The sequence below is a fragment of the Mesoplodon densirostris genome, chromosome 13 (assembly GCF_025265405.1).
Source record: "Mesoplodon densirostris isolate mMesDen1 chromosome 13, mMesDen1 primary haplotype, whole genome shotgun sequence".
Taxonomy (NCBI): domain Eukaryota; kingdom Metazoa; phylum Chordata; class Mammalia; order Artiodactyla; family Ziphiidae; genus Mesoplodon; species Mesoplodon densirostris.
Genome location: NC_082673.1, coordinates 82,949,822 through 82,972,940, shown reverse-complemented (window position 1 = coordinate 82,972,940; position 23,119 = coordinate 82,949,822). Strand labels below are relative to the sequence as shown.

Here is a 23,119-nt window from a genome sequence, read left to right as displayed (position 1 = left end):
AGAAGGCAGGCCAGCGGGGGTGTGGGGCCGAACGGGTAGGATGCCCGACCCCGGCCCAGCTCGCACGCCGGAGTCGGGTGTCCGAGACCCCGCCTGCCCCGCGCGCGGCGTCGGAGAGCCAGCCCGCCGCCCCTCCTGCGTGCCGGCGGGCCAAGGGTTAAGCGAGGCGGGAGCCCCCGGCGTGGGGCGGCCCCCGGGCCGGGAATGCTTAGTCAGGATTCCGATTTCCTGTCGAAGTGTTTGGATTTCCTGAAGCCCGCGCCCTCCGCCGCCGAGCGGGATCGTCCGAGCCGCGCGCGTCGCTGCGGCCTCCTCCCCTCGGCACATGGTCGCCCGCCCCTTCCTGCGCCGCGCTCGGCTCCCGCGCCTCGCCGCCGCCGCCGCCGCCGCCGCCGCGGGCGGGCACTCTGCGCTCGTGCAGCCCCCGGCCCGCGCCTCCCGCCCCGCCGGCTGCTCCGGCCGCCGCCCGCTTTCCGTTCCGAGAGCCGCGATCGGCCGGCCGAGGGGAGCCGGGGCGCGGGCGTCTGCGCTGCCGCCACCGCCGAGGAGCCGGCGCCGAGCCCGCGATGGAATAATGCCCAGCGGCCCGCCCGGTCCCGGTGAGTTGCGGGGCGCCTGGACGGGCTCGGCGGGGCCGCGCGGGGTCGCCCCGGGTCGTCGGCGCCCCCTGCCCGGCCCCCGCGCGGAGAGGCGCCGGCACGGGGCGCCGGGAGGGTCCCGGCTCCGTTCGCGGCCGGGTGCCCGGTGCGCGGGGAGGGCGCCGGCCGCGGGCTCCGCAGGGCCGGGCTCAGCCGTCCAGGGGGGTCTGCGCCCCCGAGGCGCGGGGTGGGACGGGTGGCGCCGCCCCGGGGGTTTCGCGCGCCCTCCCGGAGAGGAGCCGGGGCCCCGCCGTTGGGGCGCCCTCCTGGCTGGAGGCGCGGGCGCCGGCCGTGGCATTGTCTCGGGCGCGGCGGAGGAAAGTTCCCCGCCGTTTCGGGAACGGCCGGCCCGGCCCCGCGGCCCCCGGCCCCGGCTGGGGCTCGGCGCTGCCAGGCAGGCCCCAGGCCAGTTAATTTCAGCGAACGAAACTTGAGGAAAAAATTCCCACTCGGGGCTTGGGGTTTGTGCACGGGAAGATTGGGACGTGGCTTGTGTTTTTCTGCTTGTACCATTTGGGGACCTGCTGCATTTTCTGAGAGCGACATGAAGTTTCAAAGAAAAAAGAAACTCGCTGGTGTCTGGTGTTCTGCGGTTTCCTACATCCCGAGAGTTCTTCTCGGGCATTCCTAAAGCGGTTTCCTTCAATAATTTATTTTTCCACTAGCGCAGGGAGATGGAGAGCCAACTTCAGACCATCCTCAGCGTGACCTCAGCTTTACCTGCACTGATCAGAAAGAACAAGAACTTCCTCCTACTTTTTTACCCGTAGACTCGGTCAGTTTGTCTTAGCAGAATGGATTCTGGGATGACACCGGGGCATGGATTGCTGAGAAATGGTTGGGGATTGTAAAACATAATTCAATACTGAGGCCAGTTTTCTCTCTCCAACAAACTTCAGCCCAAGGCCTTTCCGTTTTGCAGTTGGAGGAAGATGCAGGAAGGGAAGATGCAGGAAGAGAAGATGCAGGTCTTCTGGAAGCATCAAATCTTTGAGAATAGTTGTTTCAATCCCTTCTTGTTATACAGCTGAGGCCTAGAGAGGTGAAGTGACTTATGTAAAGTCATGTGGCCAGGCTTCAGACTCCCCGTCTAGTGCTCATTTCACTAATGTCAGTGTATGGTCTGTCAGCCATGAAATGTTGGGAAATATGCCTTCTTGGCATTATAACCTTCATCGTTTTAGTGCCCTCTCTTGTTCTGTCTTGTCTGTTATTGCTGCTATTTTTTGAGATATGCAGTTATCTGAAACTGCATATTTTTATTAATAGACTTTATTTATTATTTTCTTTGCTGTACGCGGGCCTCTCACTGCTGTGGCCTCTCCCATTGCGGAGCACAGGCTTCAGACGCGCAGGCTCAGCGGCTATGGCTCACGGGCCCAGCCGCTCCACGGCATGTGGGATCTTCCCGGACCGGGACACGAGCCCGCGTCCCCTGCATCGGCAGGCGGACTCTCAACCACTGCGCCACCAGGGAAGCCCCTGAAACTGCATATTTTGAGACAGAGTTAAAAGAAAACAATTCCCTAACCCCTACTGTTCAGCCACTAAATGGATTTGGAGCTTCAGCCACCAAATGGATTTGAAATATAAAATGGGTGGCTTCTTATATAGGAATGACTTTTCTCTATCCCATTCTTCTGTAAAAAATAGAAACTCCCAGGTCCAAAAAAGGGCAGTATCTTAGCACATAATGTACCGTATGATGTTCTCTAGACATGATTTCCAGCCCTCCTGTATCTTTTGAGCTAGGCAGCCCATCTATTTTTCTCCCTACGAGAGCTCCGAATGGCTGGTTTTTCATTTTTAGTATGTGATAACGTTGGAGAGAAAGGACTTTTTCTAAAGCTTACCATTTGGTGAAGGAAATTGAAATTCTCTCCACCTCCCCGCTCCTCACCAGCCACAGTGAGCCAGATTTTGCAAAATCAGTCGAAGGCTTGCAGGCCCCCAAATGAGTGTGTGCAGACAAATGGGACCCTCCCTCACGCTTCCTGAGGACCCACCTCCCTGTGGGCCGTCTCCATGCTGCACCCAGGTGGCTGAAGTCTAGAGGAAAGAAGGGAACCTGTATAACCTGGAACATTGTTGTTTCTGCATTTTCCCTCCAAGTTCTCAGTAGAATATGACTGGATCGTGTGGCCCCATTCTCATTTTCCCCTCCTGTGTTTCTTCTTCCCACTTCTTTCCCAGCCACTATATCTGCATGGGTTGGAGAACAGGTCTTTTCTATGGGATGCATAAATGATCCCCATGTAAGCAATAGTAACAGCGATCGCTAGCACTTATTGAGCACTTGCTATATGCCCTGGATATGTTACCTCCTGAGAAGTCCCAAGGAGGAGAGGGAGCTGCTTCCGGAACCTTGACCAGAAAGGACAACACTTTTCAGATTCATCTGGAATTTGAGTCATCCTTTCATTCTTCTATTGCACATTTGCTAAGTGGCTCCCCTGTGGAAGGTGCCAGTTGCACAAAGACGAATAGGACCCTCTGTTCAAGGCCTTCTATTTCCAGCCTCATCTTTCAGTGTCAGCCTCATCTTTCAGTGTCAGCCTCGCACTTTCTCTTTCAATGAGTCAGTTCAGCAAGCCTGTACTGAGCACCTGCTTCATGCTAAGCATTGTGTGAAGTCCTGGTGATACAACGATGAACAAGATAGGCCCGGTCCCACCCTCATGGGGCTGGCATTCCATTGGAGGAGCTGGGCAAAAAAAAAGAAGCAGGTAACTTCTAACAAATGAAAGATTGTGATTCTTGTTATCAAGGAAGCACACACAAGGGATCGACCGGATGACCAAAGTGAAGCGGGGTGGGGGGTGCGTGAGGGAGTTCTAGTTTTGCCAGGAAAAGGCCTCTCTGAGGCTGAAGAATTGAGAAGCAACTGGCCAGGCAGAGAGGTTGCGGGAGAGAGGGCGTTCCAGGCAGAGGGATTAGAATGTGCGAAGTCCTCTGTGCACAGAAGAGCTTGATGTGTTCCTGGGAGTGAGGGGAGTCGGGGGCGGGATGGGGAAAATGGCACAGGGTGAGGTTTTAGAGGGAGGCAGGGGCAGATCACACCGTGCTGCGGACAGTCCCCCATCAAGTACAAAGGGAAACTGATGAGTTTAGGCTCAGGAGTGGGGTCTGATTGGCATTTTTAGGAGATTACTTTTACTGCTTTTTTATAAGAGTGGATCACAGGGGGCCGAGAGTGGAAGCAGGGAGACCAGTTAGTAGGCCACTGCAGTCATAGGAAAGATGAAGGTGGCTTAGATCAGGGTGGAGCCTCCATCAGTGCCAGTAGAGGTGGAGAGAAGTGAGTGCAACCTGGTTGGTTGGATCTTGATGAAATTTGGTGACGGATGTAATGAGGGTGGGGCAGGTGGAAGGACTCAAGGATGACTCTTGGATTCTGGTTTGAACAGCTGGGTGTCATTTGGAGAGACAGGGAAGACTCTGGGGAAGCGTGTGACTAGAGACAGGTTCCACGGGGGCCATTCTGAGCTTGAGATGTCTGCGAGGCATCCAGGTGGAGATTTCAGGCAGACACGACTCTGGACCTCAGAGGAGACTTAGGGACGAGAGGCACCAACGTGGAAATTATCAGCCTGCAGCTGAGCTACCAAAATGCTCGCCGGGACGTGCCCTGCTGTTTCATCTCTCTGAGGCTCTGCTGTGTTCTTCCTCTTGCCTGGGACTTTCTTCCTCTCTCCTGGGCCACCTCCTGCTCATCCTGTAAAATATACATGCGTCTTTAACTCCTTGAAGGTGCCTCTAGCTCCCTCTCCCACTCTCAGATCCCTGTGTTTACCTTCACCATAGTGTTCAATTGAAGTTACCTTTTTATAGTATCTTATATGTATGAAAAATTTGCTGCAGGGCCTGACATGTGGTAAGTGCTCAACAAATGTTAGCTGCCATCGTCATCATCATCATCATTATTGATGGCAGTGATAGGCATATAAATAAAAATTACATTATATTAGGATCAGTCTGATGATACATGATGTATTAGTTTCCTCTTGCTGCTGTAACAAATTCCCACAAACTTAGTGGCTTACAACAACACAAATTTATTCTCCTTCAGTGCTGGAGGTCAGAAGTCTGAAATGAGTCTCACTGGGCTAACCTCAAGGTGTGCTCAGGACTCTGTTCCTTCTGGAGGTCTAGGGAACAATCTATTTATTCCCTTGCCTTTTCCAGCTTCTAGAGGCCTCCTGCATCCCTTGGCTCTTGACCCCTTCCTCTATCTTCAAAGTCAGCAGTGTTGGTCCTCGTCCTTCTCATGTTATCATCTCTCGTTCTTTCCTCTCTTCTACTTTTAAGGACCCTTTTGATTACATCAGGCCACCTGTGTAATCTAGAATGATCTCCCTGTTTTAAGGTCACCTGATAAGTAACCTTAATTCCATCTTCAGCCTTAGCTCCTCATTGCTGTGTAACCCATGTAGCCTAACACATTCACAGGTCCTGAGGATTAGGACGTGGACATCTTTGCAGGCTGGTAGGGGAAGGTGTTATGGGCGTCTGGGGAGAGGCCTCTAACCCAGTGGGGGAGGGGAGGCCAGGGAAATCTTCCTGGAGGTAGTGGTACCCCGATGGGAGTCAGTCTCTACTTGTAAACTCACTGCCCTCCCAAATGTTCATTCCCTCATTGAGGTTTATTCATTCCTTCGTTCAAGCTCTTCTCGATGCCCGGCTTTATGTGAGGAGTTGGAGTTGAGGATTCATTTCTCTGTGCATCCTTCAGGCTGCAGGCCAGATTGTTCGCTTGGCAACCCAGGACTCTCACTTTTCTCACCCCACCTCAGGAATCAGTTAAACTCGCCAACCCATGATCACCCTTTCCCAGCCCACGTACCCCGTATCCACTCCCAGGAAGGGGTGGGGTCTGAGGGGTCGGTCCTCTCTTTAAATGTCGGCTGTGGTTGATTTGCGGGCACAGTGTGAATCTCAACACACGTGCCTTTTGTACAGCTAAAACCTTGGGTCCCGAGCCACAGCTAGTGTCCCCAGCCTCAGCCAGCTCTGTCCCCAAAGCAGGCCACTGGCCACAAGAGAGATAGGAGAAGGCGTGTGATTTGATCAGGACAAATCCACCTGAAGCATGAGGGGAAAAACACAACCCAAGGGCCTGGCCTCCTGTGCTTTGTGGCAGGTGGCCCCATCTTCTGAGAATAAGGGAAACGCAGCATGATGTGATGTGTAGCCACGTCGCTGTGAGGGGGTGATCAAGACCAGCTTCCGACGCCTCTCCGTTATTGGGAGAAAATGGTCTCCTACCCCCAGATGCTCCCCAGAAACAGATGGCATCCCGAGACCTTCAGCACTCTGGGGGGATCCCATCAGCTCTGCTGGCTACCCAAGTGCCGGGTTGCAGAGAGACCGAGGTCCCTTGCTGCCTGAGCTTTCCCTGCCAGACCCCATCCCTTGGAAGTGCCACCAACTAGCTGGTCTTGTAATATTTTTGGCGTTTCCTCTTCCTCTACCTCTCTAAGTCAGGGAATGCGAAAGTGTGCTGAGTTAGAAAACCAGAAAAGTGAGCAAGCAACGTCTTTCCAACGGAGGGGTCCCAGGTGAGTCTGGGTAGACCTGGGATAGAGAAGTGTGCCCGTCACCGCTTCCCCCAGATGCGGCAGGGGTTCCGGGGAACCAAGCCCGTCCCGGTCATCGTGGGCAGGACAGGAAGGAGAGAGGCAAGCCCGTGTGTGGTTTCTGGGGAATGGCTTGTCTGTCCCTCATCAGGGCTCATCATGAGTTTTTCCGGCAAGGCTTCTGCCTTTATAGAACCCTGCCTGTGTGTAATGATACTGGTGCCTGTTTCATCGTAGTTTTGCACTGAAATAATTATCCTTTCGAGTAGAAACACAGAGAGAGTGCTCCAGTAAAAGACTGTAATATATGCAACTTGCCCTCAAATGGTTCAGAAAATAATTATATGTATTTTCTGAATACATAATAATTATATGTGAGTGAGAAAAAAAGGAAAAAGCAAATGGAGTAAAATATTAACCACAGATGAACGTGGGTAAAGGGATGTGTGTTCCTTGTACTATTCTTATTCTTGAAATTTCCCAAGAAAAAGATTTTTGCAAATGGAAGCAGGAAGAAAAAAAAAGGGCTCAACATTCCATTGTGATTGTGACCTTGATGGATGCAGGATGGCCCAGAGGAAGCCAGAAGATTCTGGGGTCTGCTACTGACCCACCTTCCCTCCCATCCTCACACTTTCTGTACTGACCTGAAATAATGTAGGAAAAGCGTCCCGCACAAGGAGTCCAGAAATGGGAGCATCAGTTGCTGCTGTGCTGCGTGGAAACGTGTTTGCTGCTGTGGTCGCCTCCCCTTCAGACTGCGCGTCTTGAGGGGGAGGGGTGGGGGGTCTGGGTTACCCCTCTCCTCCCTCGGGCACAAGCAAAGGGCAGGCACTGACTGGGCTGAATCAAATCCATTGGCTTCTGGTGCCCAACTGTGTTGCCACATTTGTTGGATTTTCTCATCACTGAGGTTTTATTTCTAATGACTCTCCATTTAACTTCTAGAAATTCTCTTTGGTTGTCTTTCAAACCATCCTGGCTTTTAATCCTTGGGTTTTCTTCTTGCGTGAGAATTTCTCATTCTTATTTCATATCTTTGTTTTAAATATACTGACATTCTTGGTTCAGACGGCCCTGTTATGTTAATACTTGAGGAGCCACTTCTCCCATTTCCTGCATCTTCTGATTTGCGGGGCATCGTGGCTCATACCCGGGGAGCAGAAGTGGCTTTACAGAGCGGTTTTGTCCTTCAGCTGAGGCTCCAAGGGTTTCCTGAGTCCTGGGCACGTTTCTGTGGTAGCTACTGGGCTCAAGACTTTTAACCCCAGTCCAGTGCTGTGTGTTTGGACCCTTCACCCATACTTAGGGCCTCAAAGTTTGCACAGAATCCTTTTTTTCCACCATCCAGACCCTGAGGCGGAACAAACTTTCTTGCTGTTTCTCTGCATTGGAGAGAGGAGTAGTTCAGGCCCACTTTCAGAAGAGTCTGGGACCCCTTTGGGGTCCTGGCCTTGTAGAGGGATCTCAGCTCTCCTGTCCTGTAGGCACCAACTGGAAACCAGCCAGCTTAATACATTCAGTCTTCCTTTGCAGACGAGGAAGAGAAAGAACATTTACAAACGTGTAAAAATTGCCAGTTCGAGCAAAGAAAACCAGAATCCTTATCAGACACTAGCAGTAAGAAGATGTGATTCAGATCAGCAAGCACTTGCTGAGCCCCTCCTGTGTGTTCACCCTGCAGAGCCGGGGTTGGGGGGCAGGTATGAGCTGGGCCTTAAAATGCCTTGTTCATCTTCTCAACCCCCAGTGCAGAGAAGACAGTAAGTGTTTAGGAAGAAAGGAATTGTATGTACTGAAAAAGACAAATACTGATGCAGAAGACAGAAGAAAATAATGGAAAAGAGCACTGAATTGAGACTCAGAAGTCCTGAGTTCTAGTCTGGAAATTGATATCGACTAGTTACGTGGCCTCTAGGAGCCGTCACTTACCCTCCTTTGGAACCGGCCTTCCTCACCTGTGTCAAGGTGGTGATAACTCTCTCCTGACCCTCCCCCCTGGCAGGTCGCAGTGGGATCATGAATGTGGGAGGGGGGAGCCCCAGAGGGTAAGGGCTCTTTCTTGTCTTCAAGGCGGAAGGGACCACGTATCCTTCAGCGACACCTTGTTTCGGAGACCCCCTCCACCTCTCCGCCTCACCACCACGGGCACTGGGTTTTCCGGGGAAGAACTCCAAGCATCTCAGGTCCTCAAAGCTTGTGTAGACTGAGGGGCTGGCGTCCGGGCAGTAGCTGGGCCCTGGGGTGGCCGAATGGCTCCTGTCTCATGTGATGTTCTTTCCCCGGAAGTTCCACCCAGACCCCACAAACGAGGGCTGAGCTGCAGCTGGGAACCCTTTTGGGATGGAGTTTGTGCATTGCGTTGCCTTCGTGATCTTTGACCTGCTGTTCTCTGAGGCTGCTCCTCTGGACGGTGGAACTCATGATCTCTCTGGGGTTTGTCCTTTGGCCGGATCACTCTTTCATGCCTGAGTTGATGGGGTGGGTGTAGGTGGGAGCATTTGTCATGAAGCAACGGGAAAACCACTGGACTTGGAATCAATAACGATAGCTAATACTTATTGTATATTCATACACGTTGAGCACTGTTTTAAGCAGCTTTCCTACATGAGTTCACGAATCCTCGTACTAACCCTATGAAAGAGGCACTCTTTTTCTCCCATTTTATGAAGGAGGAAACTGAGACACACACAGACTAACTAACTTTCCCAAGGTCATGTACCTCCTAGGTGGCGAGATTTTAAGCAGGGAGTCTGTGTTCAGTGCCCACACCCTTGACTGTGATGCACTGTTGCCTCTGAAGACTTGAATTTGAATTCCATGCCCTAATTCCTCATGTGGCCTTGGGATAGTCTGGCCTTCACCTTTCTCTTAGTTTTTCTGAGCTTCTTCTGCTGTAAGTGTTGAAAAAGCTTGCAGGCTTTTAAAAAAGGTGTTAAATAAAGCAACATATACAGAAAGTGGCTGAGTGCCAGGCACATAATCAGGTCTAAATAAAAGCGAGTAGGTTCCAAACGGGAGGAAAAAACAAAGAACAAATTCAGTTTGAAGAGTCTTCCCTGCACAGACTTTTCCTGCATAGCCTGCTCTGTGCCAGGCACCTAGGATACAGAGGTGAAAACTCAAGGTCCGTGGGCTAGAATATCTTACAGTTGATTAGAAGAGAAAGATGTGGAACTGTTCATAATTTTGAACTGATGTCCGTCCTCACCACAGGAAAGTTATACAGGAATAGCCATGAGTGTGCAGGGAAGGAAGAGAGGTCCCAGTGGGGTGGTCAGAGGAAGTTTTTGGGAAGAGGTGCTCTGTGAACTTACAGTCCAGGATGGGTAGGATCTCAGTACATGGAGAGAGTGGGTATCCAAGGCTGAGAGTAGCTGGATCACAGTCTTTGTGATAGGAATGTGGTAGTTATTTTTTTTTGGAGGCCTAAGGAGAACATTTGTTCAAGAAGGAAGGTAAAAACTCTCAGTTACTATACCATGGCATTCGGGGGTCTCTCACTGGAATGCAGGCATTCCTGCTATTTCCTATCCCTCCACTGTCACGGAACTCCTGATCCAGAAAAGCAAACAGTGGTGTTTATAGACCTTCCAGTAATAGCCTTTCGCCAGTTTCCTCTCCTAGGACAGTTACTTCCTCAGACCTAAAATAGAACCGCTGAAGGGTGGAGATGTGGGATATTTGCAGATTAGACTCTAACAGTGTACTTTGGAGGCAAGCGGGTGAGAAGTTGTAGAAGACACTGTTGGTTGCTTATCCAACACCCTCTCCCCTTCTGCTTTGCTGACAGAACATTGATCTTTAGAAGCCCACCTTCCAGGGCCTTTAAGGGAGGTCAGTCCCAGCCCCAGGGGTGAACCACAGTGGTCTTGTCCCCCTTGGCAGTGATTGGTTTAGGCATGGGTATGTGACACAACTCTGGTTATAAAATATGCAGGGGAATTTGCTGGGAGGATGGGGAAAGATTTTTCTCCATCTTAAAAGGAGACATTTTGAAAGAAACAGCCTCTCTTCTGCTATGGGACATAGTAGGGTTGACGTGTGATACCCGGCACTGTGGCAACCATCTTGGGGTCATGAGGGGCCTTGCTTAGGGAGAACATGTTGAGTGTGTCTGAGCAGAAAGATGGAAGGAACAAGACACTGAATACCCTACCCTGAGACGATTTTGAGTTGACTCTTCCGTTACTTGTAGCCCATACCCACCAAAATAATACTAATACTCAAGGGAATGTCCACCTCACATGACATATAGATGATTCTGGGGCTACTGTATGCTCCCCTAATCACCCTATGCTGAGCCCACCATCCTGTTTGAAATCACCACTAACCTGTACATGTTTATGCCTTTGCAGTCTTGCTATTTTTTCCACCCGAATTGCCCTTTCCCTATCTTCTCCACCAACCAAAAATCCAACTTACTCTTTTTTAAAAAAATTTTATTGAGGTATAGTTGATTTACAATGTTGTGTTAATTTCTGCTGTATGGCAAAGTGATTCACTTATACATATTCTTTTTCATATTCTTTTCCATTATGGTTTATCACAGGATATTGAATAGAGTTGCCTGTGCTATACATTAGGATCTTGTTGTTTATCCATCCCATGTATAACAGTTTGCAACTGCTAACCCCAAACTCCCAGTCCTTCTCTCCACGCACCCCCCCACCCCTTGGCAACCACAAGTCTGATCTCTATGTCTGTGAGTCTGTTTCTGTTTCGTAGATAGGTTCGTGTCGTATTTTAGATTCCACATAAAAGTGACGTTGGGCTTCCCTGGTGGCGCAGTGGTTAAGAATCCGCCTGCCAATGCAGGGGACATGGGTTTGAGCCCTGCTCCGGGAAGATCCCACATGCTGCGGAGCAACTAAGCCCGTGCGCCACAACTGCTGAGCCTGCGCTCTAGAGCCCATGAGCCACAACTGCTGAGCCCATCCGCCGCATCTACTGAAGTACACACGCTCTAGAGCCTGTGCTCACAACAAGAGAAGCCCGCGCACCGCAACGAAGAGCAGCCCCCGCTCGCCGCAGCTAGAGAAAGCCTGCACGCAGCAACGAAGGCCCAACACAGCCAAAAATAATAAATAAATTTTAAAAAAGTGACGTCATGTGGTATTTGTCTTTCTCTTTCTGACTTACTTTGCTTAGTATGATAATCTCTAGGTCCATCCATGTTGCTGCAAATGGCATTATTTCATTCTTTTTTATGGCTGAGTAATAGTCCATTGTATAAATGTACCACATCTTCTTTATCTGTTCATCTGTCAGTGGACACTTAGGGTGTTTCCGTGTCTTGGCTATTGTAAATAGTGCTGCTAGGAACATAGAGATGCGTGTATCTTTTCAAATTATAGCTTTGTCTGGATATATGCCCAGGCATGGGGTTGCTGGATCATACAGCTTACTCTTTAAAGAATGGCCCAAATGCACTTTCTCTGTGAAGCCTTTCCTGATCCTTCTCGTTGTAATACATTATTTTAGTCTTTGAGCACCTGTAACATTTGTTGCCCCTCCCATGCTCCCTCCCCACCCACACCCTCATTCTTTATTAGGTGCCTACTGTGTGCCAGCTGTGGTGTTGTACACTGGCATTGTCCTTCCCGAATGGGGGCAGATGTGTGCAGCAGATTGTGAGCCAGTGTGGTTTGTGTGGTCCCAGGGGAACATAAGGTATCACCAGGTGCTTGTGAAGGGGCACCTGACCCCACCCTGCAGGGAGGGTCAGAGGAGACTTGCTATAGGGAGGAATCCTTGAGCTGAATCTTAAATAATGCATAGGAATTAGCCAGAAAAAGAGTGGAGGGAAGAGAAGGAAGTTCCAGGTGTAGGGAACCACCTCAGCAAGGAGGTAGATGGTGCACATAGCACGGTTTGTGCTGGGAACCGAGTGACTCATCATCAGTGAACCTGGTATTTCAGGTGGGATGCACCGAGGCCCGAGGGGAAGGCAGGAGCCACATCCTGGAGTTTGGACTTGATCTTGAGGCCGTTGAGCCATTGAAGGCTTAAGGCCGGGGAGTGATGTGACCCTTGCCCTTTAGGAAGATGATTCTGGGTACCCTGGACTGAATGGACTAGGTGGGTGAGGACCAGGACTGGAGGCAGGAGGCCATTCAGGATGCTCTTGTACGAGTCTGGCAGCGCGTGCCCAGAAGCTGGAGAGGGAGAATGTGTAGGCAGTAGCACTGGCCGGCCTGGGGACTGAGCAGGAGAGGGGCGGTGGGGGGAGGGAGAGCCGTAGAGGACACTGAGCTTCCTGGCTTGTTTCCAAGGCTGAGTCATGTTTGTGTCTCTCAAGACCGCAGCCTCCTTGGGCTCCTGGTCCTGCTGTTCTCTGCATCCCTAAATGCTTGGTGCCAGGCTTCAATGGAGGACGGATGAGGAAGGAGCATGTCTGTCCCTCTCTCCTCTCTTCTGTTCCCCTCCCTCAACTTCAGCTCTTTGGGTTTTGTTTCGGTGGAACGGGAAGTGAAGCTGTGATGCGGTTTCCCTGGTGTCCTGGCTTCCTAGGTCTGAGCCTTGAGAAGAGGGAAGACTGTCTTACTGCCTGTGGATCACTGCCTTTCTTTGTTACGCCTCCCCCAAACCAAGCCGCTTCTGCGGAAGCCTGTCCCAGCATCTCCAGTCCAGCCCCGTCTGTGTGTCCTCAAAGTTCCTGCCTCAGGCCAGGCTTCCGCAGGATCTCCCCTGAGTCATCCAGCCCTTTCCCAACTCACCGCCCTGCCCTTAGTCCATCCTCCAAGCTGCTTCCAGGGGAGTCTCCTTGACTTCACTTTGGGGTCACCCTTGTGCTTAGCAGGCTCTGGTCCCCTGCTCCGCTGTCTGGGCAGTCAGAAGAGGAAGGAAGCAGCCTGGACTTTTCAGTTGCTCCGACCTAGGGGTCAGCCCCGGCTCTCGCTCACTCACCGTGTGCCCGGGGACAAGTCGTGTACTTAGCTGAACCTACGTTCAGCACACACCCCTACACACACCCCTACACACACACACACCACAACCCCTACACACACACACCCCTACACACACACCCACCACAACCCCTATACACACACCCCTACACACACACCCACCACAACCCCTACACACACACACCCCTACACACACACCCACCACAACCCCTACACACACACCCGTACACACACACACACCACAACCCCTATACACACACACCCCTACACACCCACACCGTTATATATATACCTACCACAGTTCCTACACACACCCCTACCACACCCCTACACACACACCCCTATACACACACCCACCACAACCCCTACACACACACACCCGTACACACACACACCACAACCCCTATACACACACACACCTTTATATATATACCTACCACAGTTCCTACACACACACACCCCTATGCACCCACACACTTAAACACACACCTACCACACACCTACACAACCCCTACACACATATGCACCCCTACACATGTACCTACACACCCTCACCCCTACACACACCTACACAACCACACACACACGCACACGCACAGACACACACAGACTTTCTCCCCTGCGTTTTTATTTCTCTCAGTGAGTCCTTAGTGCCTGCCCCACGGTAGACCATATGCTTAATTTGTGTTTGATGAATGAATTATTCCTTCATTCTCTTTTAGCTTAGAGTTTGACGATCTCTTTTTTGATAAATTTGAGACACTCTTTCAAGTTGTCCTTTAAGGACCAGAAGGAGCGGGGCCCTGGCGCTCGGGAGGAGCTCACATTGGAGGAGGAAAGGAAGTCAGGACTGGAGCGCAGGATTCTGCTTCCGCTCTTCCCATTGGCCACCCTGTGCCTCCTGGGTGATCAGGAGCCACCTGCTGGGGCAGGTTGTCGGGTCTCCAGGAGGTACCATCCTGAGAAAGGGTGGGGCCCCATGCACAGCTGTTACATACAACAGCAGATTCAAGGGTTTGCATAAGCAGGGCTGCGTGAGCCAATCAGTGCAGGACACGTGTTTTTCTGAAAGAATCTTAATGGACATAGCATGTGTCTGTGTGGGGTGTTCCCATCCTGGAACCAGTTGAGAGTTGGTTGGGGTAAGCTGAGTTCAGTGATGACTTTTTTTTTTTTTTTGAGCTCAGTTATCTCTTTATTAGGAAAGCACCAACACCACATTCTTGGAAATTACTGGAATTTTATTTGCCTCAGGCTTATGACTTGCAACCAAAGACATTGTACAAAGAAAGCAAAGATTAAGTACATTTTAGGGAGAAGGAGATGATACACATTGGTAACATAAGAGATAACGTTGCTTAATTTTTTTGCTCTTGATTAAAAAAAAAGTTTTGTTGAAATCGCTATTGAATATTGCAGTCTGTGTAGTGTAATGGAGTGATGATATTTTAAACTTCTTGTTTGAAAGAAGTAACAGTGCTGAACATTTGCAGGTGGGAATCCTGTTGGAGCTGAAACTAAGTCTGCGGAGGGTAATGTATCGTCAGAAACAAAGCTTCTGTGGTATAGACGATTGGCTAAGAGTTTGGATCCTGGATTTAGGTTGAATCCTAGCACAGCCCCTTAGTGGCTGATCTTAGAACTTGCTGATCTTGGATCAAGTTCAGAGCTTCTCTGAGCCTCAGTTTTGCTACTTGTCAAATGCAGTGAATTAAGACTTCCGTCTTACAGGCTTGTGGTGAGAACTCTATGTAGTAGTACATGGAGAGCAGTGAGAATGGTGCCTGGCACATGGTAACTGGAAGTGGAAATGTGAACTGTCCTGATGATGATGATTATTAGGGGTTAAATTGTGTCCTCCAACAAAGCTGTGTTGAAGTCCTAACCCTGAGTACTTCAGAATGTGGCCTGATATAAAAATAAGGTGTCTACAGAGTTAGTCAAGTAAAAATGAGGTCATTAGGGTGGGCCCTAATCCAATATGACTGGAGTCCTTATAAAAAGGGGAAATTTGTAGACAGAGACCGACACACAGAGAAAGAAGGTAATGTGAAGACACACTGGGAAAAGGCAGCCATGTGACTGGACGATGTGTTTATAAGCCAAGGATTGCTGGCAACTACCATGGTCTAGGAAGAGGCAAGGGAGGATTCTCCCTAGAGGCATCAGAGAGAGCATGGCCCTGCCCACACCTTCATTTCAGAACTGTGAGAGAATAAATTTCTGTTGTTTTAAGCCACCTAGTTGTTGGTGCTTTGTTATGGCAGCCCTAGCAAATGATGATGGTGATGATGATGATGGTGATGATGATGATGGTGATGATGATGGTGATGATGATGGTGATGATGGTGATGGTCATGATGATGATGGTGATGGTGATGATGATGATGGTGGTGGTGGTGATGATGGTGTTGATGATGATGGTGATGATGATGGTGATGGTGATGATGGTGATGATGATGATGGTGATGATGATGATGATGATGGTGGTGGTGATGGTGATGGTGATGATGGTGATGATGGTGATGATGATGATGATGATGGTGGTGGTGATGGTGATGATGATGATGATGGTGATGGTGATGATGATGGTGATGATGAGGTGATGATGGTGATGGTGATGATGATGGTGTTGATGATGGTGTTGATGATGGTGATGATGGTGATGATGGTGATGGTGATGATGATGGTGATGATGATGATGGTGATGATGAGGTGATGATGGTGATGATGATGGTGTTGATGATGGTGTTGATGATGGTGATGATGGTGATGATGGTGATGGTGATGGTGATGATGGTGATGATGACGATGGTAACGTTGGTGATGGGGGTGATAAAGCATCTGGCTTGAACACTGACCAAAAAGGTGGTCCCATGTGTCTGACTACAGATAGGCTTGTGGCATTAATTCAGCAAACAGTGGCATGGTTGTACCTTCCAATTCTGTATTCTAGTGGTGCCTCCAAATGGCACTTGTTGAGAACTTCCTTGGTGTTACACTAGGAGCAGGAGATTAGAGGGTGGTGCTCCCAGGCTAGAGGCTGAGACGGACACTGAAGGAGTAGCTCCTCAGAGATCGAGGTGACGTTCCATCTGCTGCATGAATGTGTTGAGAAGGGGTCCCTAGAGGGGCCCTTTGGGGCCGAGGGCAGAGACTTGCCCAGCACAGGACTGTAGCCACGGCCAGTGCATACCAGGGGTTGGAGAAACATTGTTCGATGTGGTGGCTGCCTAGGGCTGGGGAAGCAGATGCACCTTGGGTCTGGAGGAGTGAGAGGGACAGGATTGGGCAGGAGGTTGGCCTTAATCCTGCAGCAGGAAGGTGAGATCCGTGACTCTGTGCTTTGTGAAGCATCGGGGCTCAGCTATTCCTCCCTCCTCTCTGACCTGTGTCCCAGCCTCCCTGTGCAGTGCATTGAAAGGAAATTCAAACCGGAAGGAAGAAACACCAAGTTTAAGGATGGAAAAGGTAACAGCCTGAGTCCTTTCGTGTTGTACAGACAGGGTGTTGTGGTAGAAAGAACATAAACTTGAGCATGGGATGGTCCTGGGGCAGACTCCTTGGGGGGGAACTCCTGCTCTGTCCTTTGCTTGAGACGCTTGGGCAACTTACATTCTCTGAGCCTTAGTGTCCCCACCTTTCCACTTGATCCACTGCAGGGTGGAGATTACAGTGAGATCATGTAGGACAAGGGTGCAGCACCCGAGAGGCCCTGAATAAATGCCGGTTCTTCCCCACTTCGCCTTGTTTACACATGGGACTCTGAAAAAGGGCTTCATGCTACTTGTAAAACCCAGTAGTCAGAGGCGGAAAGAGAGAGTTGGCATCTGGAAAGGCCTGCACTTCATGGAGCAAATGCATCGTCACTAACAAGAGGGGCTGGGTCCCCCGGAGGAAGGGGTGAGACGGATGCTGGGGCTCCTGGAAGGCCTTGGTAACTCTCATTGGCTGGAGTAACTCTGACATCCTCATTGCTCTCCAGTTACTTAAAATATCGCAGAAAAGCAGGTAAAACCTTCTTAGCCCCGGGTGGCTTAAAAATAGCCCCTGGGCACAGAACGGCCAAGCCGTTATTCCCATGACCCCTTCAGCTAAGCTGCTTCCCCTTCGCCACCCACTCCTGCCCAGTGATGACTCCCATGCATCCTCTCCCAGCCACTCTGGCTACAAACCTGGATATTTATTCCTCACATATTTATTTGAGTTTCCACTGCATTCCAGCATTATTGGGGGGGTGGTGGTGCTGGGCAACAGCAGTGAACACAACAGAGAAAAATCCTTGTCCTCATGGAGCTTACATTCCACTGGGGAGACATAGAACAAACAAACATTTAAGATGGATATGAGATGCTTCATGGAGAAAAGCTCACCAGAAAGGAGGCTGAGAGAGCCAAGTGGGTGTGCACCGTCAGATGGGGTGTTCAAGGAAGCTCTCCTTGCAAAGGTGACGTGAGCAAAGACCCAAAGGACCTGAGGGAGCGAGCATGAGGCACTCTGGCGTAAAATGTGTCCCAGACACAGGGAATGGCCAGTGCAAAGGCCCTGGGGTAGCTGCATGTGTGGCATGTTCCAGGAACCTCCAGGAGGCTAGGGTGGCTGGAGTGGGGTGAGTGATGGAGGCGTCATTGATGGGGGAAAAGGTGATGGGGTCCGGGTGATGCACGACCTTGGTGGGCACTTTGAGGACTTTTGTTTTTACTCTGAGAGGGAAAGGAAGCTCTGGGAGGGCTTTGAGCAGACGAGTGATATGTGCTTGGCTCACTTTTTCACCAGGATCCTGCTGTCTGCTGTGTAGAGAACAGGTTAAAGGGCAGGGAGATGGTTGGGAGGCTGTGGAAGTAACCCAGGCAGAAGGTCAAGGTGGCTTTTGGACCAGAGTGGAAGGCGTGGGGTGGTGGGATGCTTGGATTCTGGGTTTATGGATTTCCCCTCCATCACTCAGCTCATCCAAACCATCACCCAGCCCCTCTGGTTGTACCCCAGCCATCCCAAGGAGGTTGGGAGGACTTCAGAGGTGCTCTTCAGCAAGTCCACTGCACTGTGAGCTCCTTGAGGACAGGAATGCATCTTCCCTCTCCGGTCTCCCGAGCACCAGCCTGGTGCCTAGCATACATGGGGGCCATTTGTAATGTTTATTTATTTTATTTTTTAAATGTTTCTTTTTTTGCCTTTTATTTATTTATTTTTTTAATTTTAATTTTTTTTTTTTTTTTTGCGTTACACGGGCCTCTCACTGTTGTGGCCTCTCCCGTTGTGGAGCTCCGGACGCGCAGGCTCAGCGGCCATGGCTCACAGGCTCAGCAGCCATGGCTCACGGGCCCAGCCGCTCCGCGGCATGTGGGATCTTCCCGGACCGGGGCACGAACCAATGTCCCCTGCATCGGCAGGCGGACTCTCAACCACTGCACCACCAGGGAAGCCCTTTTTTAGCCTTTTATACTTCTCAGTATACTTCTCATTTTAAATCTACTAACTTGTGAGTAATGTTCAGGTTACCTGTATCATTTGCAGTTTGTGGCAGTGTCAGGCAGGAATACTGGTTTTTCACTCCTGGTATAACTTCACATTGGGAGAAACGGTTTATTACAGCAGTATCCCTGGCCTTTCTCTGCTCCTTTGCTGAGGATGGTGACTCATCGGTTGGTGAATCTGGGAAAAGAGATTTGCCCGTCTTTTTTTTTTTTTTTTCTTTTTCTTTTTGGCCATGCTGCAAGGCTTGTGGAATCTTAGTTCCCCAACCAAGGATTGAACCTGCGCCCTAGGCAGTGAAAGTGCCGAGTCCCAACCACTGGACCGCCAGGGAATTCCCTGTAATGTTTATTATGTAGGCAATGAGCCTGTCATTCCCTGGCCCCTAAGATAGGATGTGGAGCCACCTTGGGTGCTCCCAGTGTCCCCCCGTGCTTACCCTTATCAGATGTGTCACACTGATCTATCATTGTCGCTTCCCCATGCTGGTCTCTGAGCTCCTAAGGCCGACACCGTTTTGTCCAGTGTCATGAGCACAGTACAAAGCCCAGTGGCTGCCGGGTGCTCAGGAGGTGCTCCCTGTGAGGGAGTGAAGGCCCCTGGTCCCTTTCATCCCCTGTTCAGAGGGGGTGTGACAGCCAGCGTCAGTTTCCATCCCAGGAGAATGAAACTGCTGAAAGGCTCCCAGCCTACGTGGTGGCCCTCGGGCCTTCTGAAGGGAAAAGCAGACACACAGAGGTGGAGAGGCCTGCTGTTTGAGTCGTCAGCACCCTGAGGGGCCCTTGGGCCGTGGAGTGGTCTCCAGGGCTTGTCTACACGGCACAGCGCGTGGACAGCTATGTCAGGAGGCTGGGGCACTTGTTGACGGGCCAGCGTCCTCCTGGGCTGGGGGACCCAGGCCGATTGGGATGGTGTAGCAAGAAGTTCTGGTTGGCTGGGTTTTGCCTGGATAGACAAGAGAATTGGACAGTCCTGTGTGAGATCACTATGTATCTCCCATTTCCCAGCTCCCTCGTATTGATTCGTTTTGTTTTTAACCTCAAGGCCTTTCACCATTTCCTTTTTATTAATTTTAAAAAATTATACTTTTGTGGGCTTCCCTGGTGGCGCAGTGGTTGAGAGTCCCCCTGCCAATGCGGGGGACATGGGTTCGAGCCCTGGTCTGGGAGGATCCCACATGCCGCGGAGCGACTGGTCCCGTGAGCCATGGCCGCTGAGCCTGCATGTCTCGGGGCTGCGCTCCGCGGCGGGGGAGGCCGCGACAGTGAGAGGCCCGCACACTGCGATGAAGAGAGGCTCCCGCTTGCCGCAACTGGAGAAGGCCCTCGCACGGAAGCGAGGACCCAGCACAGCCATAAATAAATAAATAAATTAATTAATTAATTAAAAAAAAATTATACTTTTGTAACAGCTTTATTGAGGTATAGTTCACATATTATACAATTCACCCGTTTAAAGGGCAGAATTCGATGGTTTTTAGTGTATTCACAGAGTTGTGCAACCCTGATTACAATCAATTTTAGAACATTTTCATCACCCTGGAAAGAACCCCATCCATACCTGTTAGCAGTCACTTCCCACTTCCCCCCCCAGTCCATACTGAAGCCACTTTCTTTCTGTTTAGTTTATGACATACTGATATTTATTTATTAATTAATTTACTTTTGGCTGCCTTGGGTCTTCGTTGCTGTACATAGGCTTTCTCTAGTTGTGGCGAGCGGGGGCTACTCTTCATTGCGGTGCGTGGTCTTCTCATTGCGGTGGCTTCTCTTGTAGTGGAGCACGGGCTCTAGGCGCATGGGCTTCAGTAGTTGTGGCATGTGGGCTCGGTAGTTGTGGCTCGTGGGCTTAGTTGCTCCATGGCATGTGGGAGCTTCCTGGACCAGGGCTCGAACCCGTGTCCCCCTGCATTGGCAGGCAGATTCTGAACCACCGTGCCACCAGGAACGCCCTGGCCAGCAACATTTCGACCCTCATTCCTTGGCTGGAGCTTTGCCATGCAGCCGTGCCCAGCCACGAGGGAGCCTGAGAAATGTAGTCCAGCTGTGTGGCCAGGAGGAGGAGGAAGCCGAGTTCTGAACACCCAGCAGTCTCTGCTGCACATGGCAAGTGGACCTCAAAACCCTGTCCCGTGAAGCTCTGCTGAAGGAATGGGCACTGTTTGGCCTAGAGAAGCAAGACTCCGGTAAGGTGGTATTTGTGACCGCAGACCATAGTTTTCTAGCCCTTGGTCTAGAGAGATCTGAAGTCCCTCCCATCTCGAGATGCTGTGATTCTGTTCATTATGCACTCAGTGTATACAGCAAGGGGCGCAGCTGGGGTTCGGCTCTGGCAAGCTGGTGCCAGAGCCTGCCTGCCTGGCCGCTACGCTGTGTGTTCCTCCTTTGAGCCTGGTACCAGTTCTAACATTATTCTTGCCACGGAGGGAGATAATTTGGTGTTAAGAGGAATGAAAGAAATAACCCTTTCAGCTCCACCTGATGTTCTAGATACATTTTATACATTTTCCTGAATAAGTGCGGCAGTAATCCTAAACCAACCCAGTGAAGTTGGTATTAGTGACTTTATTTATTTATTTATTTTTTGCGGTACGCGGGCCTCTCACTGTTGTGGCCTCTCCCGTTGCGGAGCACGGGCTCCGGACGCGCAGGCTCAGCGGCCATGGCTCACGGGCCCAGCCGCTCCGCGGCATGTGGGATCTTCCCGGACCAGGGCACGAACCCGTGTCCCCTGCATCGGCAGGCGGACTCTCAACCACTGCGCCACCAGGGAAGCCCTTAGTGACTCTATTTGACAGATGAGGAAACTGAAACTCACAGACGCTTAGACACTCGCTGGATGTCACTGGCTGGGAAGTGGTTGAGTGGGTATGTCAATTAGGAAACTTCCTGTGACATAGACCCAAACGGGCTTAAATGAAGCCACGAGGAAGCACACTCACTCACATAACTGCACGGGGTGGGGATGGTGTGAGCAGGGGTGCTGTGTCACTGTCCCCATAGGATCTTCAGAGCATCCTTGAATTAAGATAATTCAAGAATTGCATAAAGGAATTTTTGTAATTGAGGTAAAATTGACATAAGCGTAACCACTAATCATTTTAAAGCATACAGCGCAGTGGCATTTGGTACAGTCACAGTGTTGTTTGACCACTAGCTCATCACCCCAAAAGGAGACGCTGTACCCACTAAACAGTCACTCATCAACCCCCTTTCCTTATCTCTGAGCCCCTGGCGACATCTCGTGTGCTCTGTGTCTCAAAGGATTTAGCTATTTTGGATGGTTCATGTAAGTGGATTCATACAATATACGACCCTTGGTGTCTGGCTTTTCCCCCTTAGCATAATGATTTTGAAGTTCATCCGTGTCAAGGCACGCATCAGTGCTTCATTCCTTTTTATGGCTGAACAATATTCCAGTGTGTGGCTAGACCACGTGATGTTTATCTGTTCATCTGTTGATAGACATTTGGGTTGTCTCCACCTTCTGACTATTGTGAGTAGTGCCTTTGTGAACATTCACATACAAGTGTTTGTTTGAAACCCTGTTTTCAACTCTTTGGGATATATACCCAGGGATGGTATTGATGAGTCATCTGCTAACTCTGTGTTTAATTTTTTGAGGACCTGCCAACTTTTCCAAAGTGGCTGGACCATTTTCCATCTCCCCCAGCAACATATGAGGGTTCCAGTTCTCCACGCCCTCGCCAAGACTTATTTTGGTTTTTGGTATTACGGCTGATCTGGCGGGTATGACGTGGCATGTCATGGTGGCTTTGCTTTGCATTTTTCTAATGACTGATGCCTTTGAGCATCTTTCCTGTGCTTGTGGGCCACATAAAGGGACCTTTAAGAAGGTGTGGCAGGTGCAGGGAAGCTCCAGGGACAGTGTGGGGGCCCCGGGCACATGGCCCTGGGGCTCCTGTGTCAGTGCACAGTTTGAGGGGTGGGGAGGGAACAGTTGCTAGAACCTGGAGACAGCAAAGGGCACGAGGAGGGGCCCTGACCAGAGCTGAGGCTTGGGTTGAGGGTGACGGCCAGTTCGCAGTGACCCCCAGACAGAGAGCAGGGGTGGGGGCCGGAGGGGGGCAGCAGGGAGGATGATACCTCACGCTCCCCTCCTTCCTGTCTCCTGCTAGGGCTCCCTGTTGGCCAAAAGCATCCTGCAGCCAGAGGGTAGGGGGCCCTTGTGCTACAAGTCCCTGGCGGCCAATCTGGGGCACAGAGAAGGGGATAGTGGAGCATGAGGGACACGTAGCGCAGAATTAGTGTCTGTTCCAGGAGCCCCCGCTCCATCTTCCTGTAGTTCTTCAGGTCTGTCCTTCTTCATGTGTAGGCCTCTCCCTGAGACTGGTCGTGAGACAGGCCGCACCCACTTTGAGCACCTTTGTTGTAACGTCCAGAGGAAGAGAGAAAACACCATTTCTTTTTTTTTTTTTTTTGCGGTACGCGGGCCTCTCACTGTTGTGGCCTCTCCCGTTGCGGAGCACAGGCTCCGGACGCACAGGCTCAGCGGCCGTGGCTCA

General features: G+C 50.9%; 1 protein-coding gene across 4 annotated transcripts in view; it reads left to right on the top strand.

The window, feature by feature from the left end:
- Positions 1–401: 401 nt before the first annotated feature.
- The window catches only part of ASAP1 (ArfGAP with SH3 domain, ankyrin repeat and PH domain 1), a 349,810-nt gene continuing 327,092 nt past the window's right edge, over positions 402–23,119 (top strand). For 3 of the 4 annotated variants that reach the window (XM_060115496.1, XM_060115499.1, XM_060115495.1), the window contains exon 1: positions 403–599. The gene's annotated coding sequence lies outside the window, so the exon portion shown is untranslated. Of the gene's footprint in view, positions 600–23,119 lie in introns of all 4 variants that reach the window. The other variant, XM_060115500.1, reaches the window with a different exon arrangement.